The sequence below is a fragment of the Ursus maritimus genome, unplaced genomic scaffold (assembly GCF_017311325.1).
Source record: "Ursus maritimus isolate PB19 unplaced genomic scaffold, ASM1731132v1 scaffold_4, whole genome shotgun sequence".
Taxonomy (NCBI): domain Eukaryota; kingdom Metazoa; phylum Chordata; class Mammalia; order Carnivora; family Ursidae; genus Ursus; species Ursus maritimus.
The window spans coordinates 77,683,319-77,692,108 of NW_024426552.1; the positions used below are offsets into that span (position 1 = coordinate 77,683,319).

An 8,790-nucleotide genomic window follows, 5' to 3' on the forward strand; every position below is an offset into this window, starting at 1 on the left:
AACAGGAAGTACTCACCGCTCCTTCATTTGTACTCTCAGAACCCATTTACTCTCTTACGACGCCTGCAAACATCATATAATAGCTATTTGTTCCGTGCCTTGCACGCACCTCCCACCAGACTGGGAGCTCTTCTCAGACAAGCCCCACTCTGAGGACACCAGCCCCTCAAGAAATGTGTGTGGAAGTAGAAATGAAAGTTCCTGCTGCATAAACTCCCATATGTCTTGCCTTAATAAGAGTCCATTAAAAGTCATAGCCCGGGTTCATCTGACAGGAGGGATAGGCCATTCGCCTTCCACGGCCAGACCCTCTCATCCACTGATGGCAGGGACTCTATAACGCTCAGTGGGGGAGGGGCAGGGGCAGAAATGGAGTGTAGTAAAATCCAGTTTATGGGGTTTTTTAAAGGGTATAATGCATATCCTTAGATATGATTGCCTGAGCGGTAGAAAATATCTAGACTGATACACGAGAAACTGTTCATAGAGCATGATTCTGGAGAATGGGTAAAGGCTAGGTAGTGACGTAGGGGCTTTTGTTTTCCATTCCACACCTTTATGTGATGTTGAGAATTTTTGTCATGAGTCTCTGTCACTTTTCAAAGAAATAAGACACTAAAATGAATCTTATGACATTTTTTTAAATGTTTTTAAGTTTTTAATTTATTTTTTAAAGTAATCTCTGTACCCAACTCACAGCCCCGAGATCTAGAGTCACATGCTCTTCTGACTGAGCCAGCCAGGCGCCCCTTATGACTACATTTTAAATGAACCAATTCAAATTAGGTTAATAATGTTACCAAAAAGCACATTCTACAGTCTTACTGGAATGTTCATAGCGGTGTCATTAGTAACAGCGAAAACTAGAAACTACCCAAATGTCCACGAACAGTAAAATGGATACATCAGCTGTAATGTATTCATACGATGGGATACTATGCAGCAAAGACTGAATGAAACACAGCTACACACTACAAAATGAATGACTCTTCCAAATATAGTAAAGAAAAGAAGCCGGACGCAGAAGCGTTTGTACTGCACAATTCTATCCATAGAAAGTACAAAACCAGGCAAGATTGATCTGTGATGGCAGAAGCCAGGAAGGTGGCTGCCTTCGTGGGGAGGGGGGAGAGGGAGTCCGTAAGTAGAAGGGGGCGTGAGGAGGTCTTCTGGGAGCAGAGAGCTGATAACGTTCGGTCTTGTCATCCGGGTCTAGATGCACAGAGCCGCTTACTCTGTGGAAGCTCCTCGAGTTCTACACTTATGAGTTGTGTACTGGCCTGTATATATGCTTCAGAAAAAAGTAAACAAACACACAAAATAGGTCACAATTGAGATGTCCGAGCACTCCCTTACCTCAAGCTGATAATCTCTCTCAAGAGGAAGGTGCCGACCTTCCAGCCTCCTAGACGTTTGGCGGTGGGACGACAGAGATGGGAGCCAAACTGTGCACCTGTCTCCTGCCCCGAGGCAGAGCCCATGTGCAAGGAGGAACAGACAGAGGTCCTGAGCACCCCCACGGGGCAGAGAAGTCAGAGCTTTCCGGGGATGGGATGCTATTCCCGTATTTTGCAGTTTTGCTTATGTAGTTTGGCTACTCAATGGGAGACAATGTGGAGAAGGGTCAGGAGCAGGGATGAGGAGAGGTATTTAGGTGGGCTCTGATTTAAATAGAAGCTGCCTTATGACCAGAGGTAAGGGGCAGGTGACAGGCTACTAGCAAGAATTGTGGTGGAGGAGACACAGAAGGGGACATTGCCTGTTCTCAAACACTCTGATTGTTTGGCTCCGTGTGGCAATAAGGCAAAAAACTGCCTCCGGTTGAAAGGGCAGGCCAGACGCCCAGTGGGAGCCATGTGATCAAATCCACGACTGGAGCATTACACCCGGGGGCTCCCTTACCAGCGGCCACACTCGATCTCCCCTTTGTCCAACTCAGACTAAATGCAGCCCCTCCGCAGGCTGACAGAGCTGAAGCAGAGGTGGGCGCTTAGCAAACCGAGCCAAGAGCTGAAAGAGCCGCCCTCCTTACCACCCGCTCTCCAGCTGCCACGTTGAAACAGGCCCATGAGGGGCTCCACATTCCAGCCCTGCCAGCCTGCTCTCTCCGTGGGCCCGAGGGGCGATGCCAGCACAAGGCCTTGCAGAGCCTGAGGGGGCCAGGGCTGAGTCCGCCCGCTGCCCACACGCGCGGGGCTGAACTGAGCACAGCGCAGGGAGTGTTAACCCCTGGCCAGAAGGAACTCTCCCCTAGTGGCATAAGGGAAGCAAAAAGAGGACTCTGAATGGTCAAAATAGGTTTTGCCAAGTCGACATATTCAAGTTCATCCACTTCCTCAATGGAGGGGCCCCTGTGGGTCTCACCCAGAACCCATGGACCCTTTCTCTACACCCAATCCAAACCCACTTGGTTTGCTGCTTTCCCTTGGTGGATCAGAGGCAGAAAGTTACAGCAGACTGAAGGGCGGCCGGAAAAGCGTGCTCTTAATAGATGAACAAGTTCTGACGGACACGCTGGTGTGGCAGAGGAGCAAGAAAACTTTAAAGATAAGACTCGGGATCCCCCTCAAATTCCAGCAGTCTGGGGGGCTCCTTCCCATGAGGACCGGCAGTCCTTCTTGGGCCTGGGAGGTACAGCAGGATGTCGGGCTGTGACTGGTCCAACCAGAGAGCCCAGAAGACTCGGGAGAGGCCGCAGCGGCCACTCGTACACAGTGGGGAGCCCGCTGCAAAGCTGGACTCCTTCCTGAAGGCTGGGGAAGGCCTAGGACGTTTCTGAAGATTTTCACTTTACTATTTTTTCTTTGTAAGGTTTTGGGCTCAAGGAAGAAATCCCTCAGCTATCAAGAATCTAAATACGACATGTGCTCCCAGGTTTCCTGGAGAGTAGATGTTTCCTAAAATCTAAGAATGGAAAGTTAGGAGAAGGAGGCAGGAGAGAGGATGTCCTCAAACTTAGGAAATGAGCCAGGAGAGGAGGAAGGTCCCACCAGGCCCAAGGGTCAGAGGCCTGGCTTGCTCCTTCCTCACTGTGACACCTCAGACGTGTTCGTTAACCTCTCGCTTTGACCCTCAGTTTTCACAGCTGCAGACTGGATATGGTCGCTCCCTCTGAGGAAGATTGGGAGTATTCACTGAGACAATGTACGAGTAGCGTCTAGCTCGGAGCTTGGCATCTAGGGGATGCTCAGTAAATGAAATGTCCATCCTCTTTCTAAAGTGGCTTTACTGAAGACCAAGTCTTGCTGGCCCGGGAGAGTCATTCAGAAGTCAGGTGGGAGTTGCTGGAGCGAGTTCCCGAGGAAGCACCCGGCTTCCGTGGGAGTAACCAGTAAGCAGCCAGAGCCCCGAAGGCAAATGAGGGAAAGGCACACAGGGAGACTGCAGGAACGCAGACTTCATGAAGTGTTTCAGAGCAAGGGCTCCTCTGTTCAAGATCTGCATTCAGCTCCTGACCCCAGCTCCTACTCTTAGATCTTAGCCAAGTTCCCTACCCTGTCCGTGCCTCGGCTTCCTGGGCTATAATGCAGGGATATGGACCATATCTACATCACTAGGTTGTTAGGATCAAGCAGGTTAGTACCCGCAAATCCCCAACCGGCCTGGCATGCCGAAGTGCTCTTTCAGAACAGGCTGTGGGCCTGCTGCTTCCTTCCCTGGGGCTCAGGCGGCCCAGCAGAGTGGGGTACGGCGGGCTCTGGGGGGGCCCCTTTGGTTACACTCTCCCTCTCACTGGGGGCTGGCTCTGTGACCTGGAGTGATTTATGGAACCTTCCTGGACTAAAAATTCCTCATCTGTGAAAAGTGGAGGTGGTAATAATAGTACCTCCCTCAGAGGACTGTTGTTGGGACTAAACGTGCTAACACATGTGAAGGGTTTGGGAAAGTGTCTGGCTCATATTAAGCACTCAGTAAATGTCAGCTGTTATTATCCCCTGGCTATAGGGAACCCTGAAGGCAATATGGCCCCTGTTTGTTTAAAGAGACATTGAATCTAAAAAATTTTCTTTTCTCTTTTCCATTTTTAGGGTATTTACTTCTGAATTTTAGAAAGGAAGAGGTGCGAGCCAAATGGAGTTCTTTATCTCTCCCTTGAAGACAAAGCAAGCAAACAAAAAACATTTCCTTAACTTTTTGACATTGCCCTCAAGTCCCTTCCTCCATATTATACCGGAAAGGACCGTGTAGCCCACACCCCAGTCTCCACCCGGGGCTACACTCACCACAACAGTTCTAACAGAGGAATGGGAGGCAGTTTCCCAATGTGACTGAGAGCAGGACACTGCCACATTTCCCACCACCATTTTGGTGATCAGCTGGAGGCAGTGTGGCCTGCCTTACACTTTAACCTGCTTTTTTAGGGAATTTTAGGGAATTTTAGGGAAACTTTAAAAGCTGTCCTCTAAGGGAACAGAAGTTTTCAGGCGTGGAGCAAGGGACTTGTTTTTCCATGCTTCCATATTGTTTCCCTGAAGACAAACTGTACATTGAAGAACAAGGTGCAAGTTATCCTGTTGTGATTAAGTGAGTTTTGCTACCACTGGAGGACAAAAGCGAGGTTGACACTAGATGAGTGTTCCAGAGGACTGGTGGCTCTTTTTGTTACCTTTTCCAGTCCTGTTACTCTCCTGGAAGAAAAGGTACATTAGAACATATGCTGAACAAAACCTCCAATGTAAGTAATGTTCTAAGGAGGAAAGACTCAATGTACTAGACAAAGAACTTCTAAATACCAACACTTAACTCTTTTTTAAAGATTTTATTAATTTATTCATTTGAGGGGGGGGTGAGGAGCAGAGGGAGAGGGACAAGCAGACTCTACACTGAGCACGGAGCCCAATGCAGGGCTCCATCCCACCACCTTGAGATCATGACCTGAGCCGAAATCAAGAGCCTTAACTGACTGAGCCACCCAAGCGCTCCCTTGACCCTTAATCCTTAGAAAGCAAAGACAACAAGAGAAGATGGGGAGTGGAATAGGGATGGGAGCAGAGGATGTAAGTCACCAAGGAGAATCAGAAGAAAAGAAGGAAGAGGTGTGGAGAAAAGACATCAGAAACACTAGACAGCGGGGCACCTGGGTGGCACAGCGGTTAAGCGCCTGCCTTCAGCTCAGGGCGTGATCCCAGCGTTATGGGATCGAGCCCCACATCAGGTTCCTCCGCTATGAGTCTGCTTCTTCCTCTCCCACTCCCCCTGCTTGTGTTCCCTCTCTCGCTGGCTGTCTCTGTCGAATAAATAAATAAAATCTTTAAAAAAAAAAAAAAACACTAGACAGAAAGGAACCAACTCTGGCCACAGGAGTCAGCCTGCCGAGGTCCGTCATGAGTTCTACCGTCATGTTTCACACTACGGCTGTGGTGCCTGGGCCCAAGGACCTGCCTGTCCAACACAAGCTCCAGATCCCAGCATCATAGACTCTTAGAGCTAGAACAGTCCTCTGCATGCATCTATTTCACCCGCTGCAGTTGTCCCTCTGCACTATCCGTCAATCTTTCTGCATAAATGCATTCTGTGGCAGGACACTCATTACCAGTGGGAATGTTCCTTCACTAGGACACTCCAAACATCCCGAAGTCCTTCCTCAGGCTATACTACGCTAAAATCCACTTCGTCAACCAGTTCTGTCCTCCACCGTTTGGGGTTCAAATGATATTTCCTGGTGGTTTGCTGAGCAAGAGAGGCATATGCTATTTCTCCCACATAAGGACTCTGGGGCCTGCCTCCCTTAGGGGAGGAAGTGGACGGGGAGCTAACCTGGGCCGGGAGTCTAGCTGGAGAGACAAAGCCCCCAGGGCTGGTAGCTACCCAGGAGCAGCACAACAGGACTGGGGTAAAAGCTCCAGCCACCAAACAGAAACAGTACTGCCTGCAGAATGAAGAGAGGCACTAAGGGGAAAACTGTCCTTGAGCTGGGGTCGGAACCAAATGCTCTGTTGGGACATTAAGTATCATGGAACTGCTTGTTGAAAGTTCAGAGCACCTTCGCACCCATCAACTCATGCTCCCCCCCCCCCCCCCCTCCGCCTGTCCCTCCATCACACACACACACACACACACACCGAGTCTCTTGCCAAAGTCAATATCTCACACCTGACCAGTGCTGGGTCCAGGACTCAAGCAGGGTACTCCAGGTTCTTTTGGTGAACCCCAATATTTCTTGGACTGTAAATGACAAACCAAGTGGCTTCTCTCTTTAAGATACACAAATGGAAGCAGAAAGAAGGTGGGCAAATTTCGACTTACATTTTTTTCCCCCTAAAAATCCACACTGCATTCCCCAGGCAGGGGTGGTGGCAGCCCCACAGTTGGCTACTCTGGGACCCCCCTTCACTAGAGGCTCTCTCCTAACGTTTGTCATCTTTCTTCCCTACCACAGGCACACGGGGTGAATAGGAGGGCACCCCAACATCCTGGGGGAGTGCAGAGAGCTGCCCGCCTTCACAGAAGGGGGTAGAGGGGGCAGAGTGGGGAGAGGATTGCTTATTTATTTGTTTCCTGGAACACCCTGTTAAGAATCTCAGCAATTGCAGTTAGTGCCCGATCGTTTGGCAGGCAGAGTAGCTTCTCGCCATTCCCAGCTGCACGGGATCTAATTCGCAAATGCACCATCTTGCATTCAACACTTAAATGGAAAACAAGCAGTCCCGGAAGGGAGGCTGGCGGTCCAACTCTGCAGGCCCGTTTCGGAGGTATTTACGTTTCTAGGTCAGTTCACTGGTTGGTGCCATCCCCGGAGAGGACTTCTTTGAGCTCCGACCCTCTCTCATCTCATCTCGGGTCCAATACCCACTCTGGCGGAGGTTGTAAACTGCAATTAAACAGGGGGAGCAAACGGAATTTGTTTGGGCCTTAGGCGTTGTCGGGATAAGATAGTAACTAAAATCTGTTTGAGAACTCAGATTTTAAAGGGAGATACTGCTTATTCTTCCCCACTGGAAACCTGGTTAAAGGAAATTAAGGCCTCTCTTAAAGGTAACTAAGATTAGAGAGCTCGGTTTCCGTTTTCTGTGTTTCTGTGGGCCGAACGCCCAGGTCGGTCAGCGAGTTTCTCTCTGGGTGGAATGACGAATTCTTCTCGCCTGAATTCTAAAATGATAACTTTGCTTGGTGCTGCAGCTGCGAACGTCTGGCGCCCGTGGCCCATCCTGGCGGTGGCGTTGAGGGGCGGGGGCGGGGGGAGAAGTAGGGGTGAATGGAGACGGGGGAAGAGCCATGCCTCGGTGAAAAGTTGGGAGAGCTGCGAGAAGGAAACGAAACGCGACTCTTCGCGGCTTCGGTCCCTTTAAGTGCTTCACTGACTCAGCTAAGCTTCCCCCTCAGGTCGCGTTTTTTATGAATGAAAAACGTCCTTACATTCATTATATAAACAAGCCTGTGCTGATTGGCCAATGGCCCCCGGTGCATAAATTATGTAAAACAGACCCCTGAGGGGGTGGAGAGGGACGCGATATTGACCAATGGGGGCTGGAGTTGATGGGGCGGCTTGGCTGGATTTGCCCGCAGACAGGGTAAACAAGACATGATAGACAGGCGCAGGAGCGGCCTCAGGCCAATGAGAATCAGGCTGAGCTAGGACCGCGGGCCAATGGTGGCAGGCGGAGCAGCAGGCCCCGGGGGGCCGGGCCAGCGCTCCAGCCTGGTTGGCAGCTGCCGCGCAGAGTCCAGCCGCTGGTGCGCGGAGCGGTTCAGCGTCCCCGGAGCGGTTCGGCCCAGCCATTCGCCCAGGAGCCCAGGCCCGGTGCGCGCGTGCGTGAGCGCGCCTGCGCCCCGGGGCCGCTGCAACGGGAGGAGAGCGACTGCCTCAGGTGAGGGGGCGTCGAGGAGACAGGGGGGCATCGGAGGGGGTGTCCGGGAACGGGTCCGAAGGGTCCAGCCGGCGAGAGTTCACTGGCTGATTCAGAATCCTCAAAGTCCGGGTTCACTTTCTATCTGCACTGAGCCCCCTCCCCCGAGCTGGCCGCCCCTTTTTCTGGTGGCCCGGTCCGGTTCGGTTCTTGGGAGGCATAGGGTGGGGGTGGCTAACGGTTCCGGAGCGCTCGGAAAGCTGGTTTCCGCACGTCGCGAGGAGGCGCGCCCGGCCGCGAGGTGCGGGGGCTCTCGGGTGGGGATGGGGGGGAGGGACGCGGAGTTGCGGGGCTTTACAATCTCTGGAGGTCTGAGAGCCCGGAGGAGACTTGGAGGCTCGCGAGAAGAGACGCCCGGCGGAGCTTTGCAGTGGGGAGGAGGGGGCGGGAAGCAGCTTGAAGGGGAATATTTGAGAGGTGATGCCCCCCAAAGCACCAGGAGGGGTTAAGTGACACAGGCATGTGCAGCCTGAGGGGTTGGGGGTTGGCCAGGAACTTATGCAGGCCTTGCAAGTTTCAGATTGTGGAAAGTGGACACTCAATCCCCCAACTCCCACCCCCGGCAGCCTGAGGGCGTCGGGCTGCATCGCGATTCTCGAGAAATCGGGGAGCATCAGAGCAGCGGCCTGGGGATAGTGGGGGAGAAAAACGGGTTCGGAGCGGGGGGATAGAGAGATGCTGGAGCCTCTCACTGGATTAGAGATCTATCCGCATTTTCAGAGGAGAGGAGACCTCTGGAGGGAACCGAACTCCTGGTTGAGGAGGAGTGCCAAGGAGAGATGTTTGGAGGTTTGGGGGGCGGGGGAGCGTTGGGGGTGGTTGGTAGCGCCCGGCGCCGCAGCTCGGTTTTATGAATGTGGATGACTTTATGAATGAAGCGGGTTTCTTTCGTTGGCTCGCTGCTCCCTGCGGCTTTTTTTTTTTTTTTTTTTTCCTTTTTTTG

General features: G+C 51.9%; 1 protein-coding gene across 1 annotated transcript in view; it reads left to right on the forward strand.

Moving 5' to 3' along the window:
- The first annotated feature begins 7,663 nt into the window (after positions 1-7,663).
- ETV5 (ETS variant transcription factor 5) overlaps positions 7,664-8,790 on the forward strand; it is a 56,861-nt gene continuing 55,734 nt past the window's right edge. The window contains 1 exon segment of the mRNA XM_040621480.1: positions 7,664-7,808. The gene's annotated coding sequence lies outside the window, so the exon portion shown is untranslated.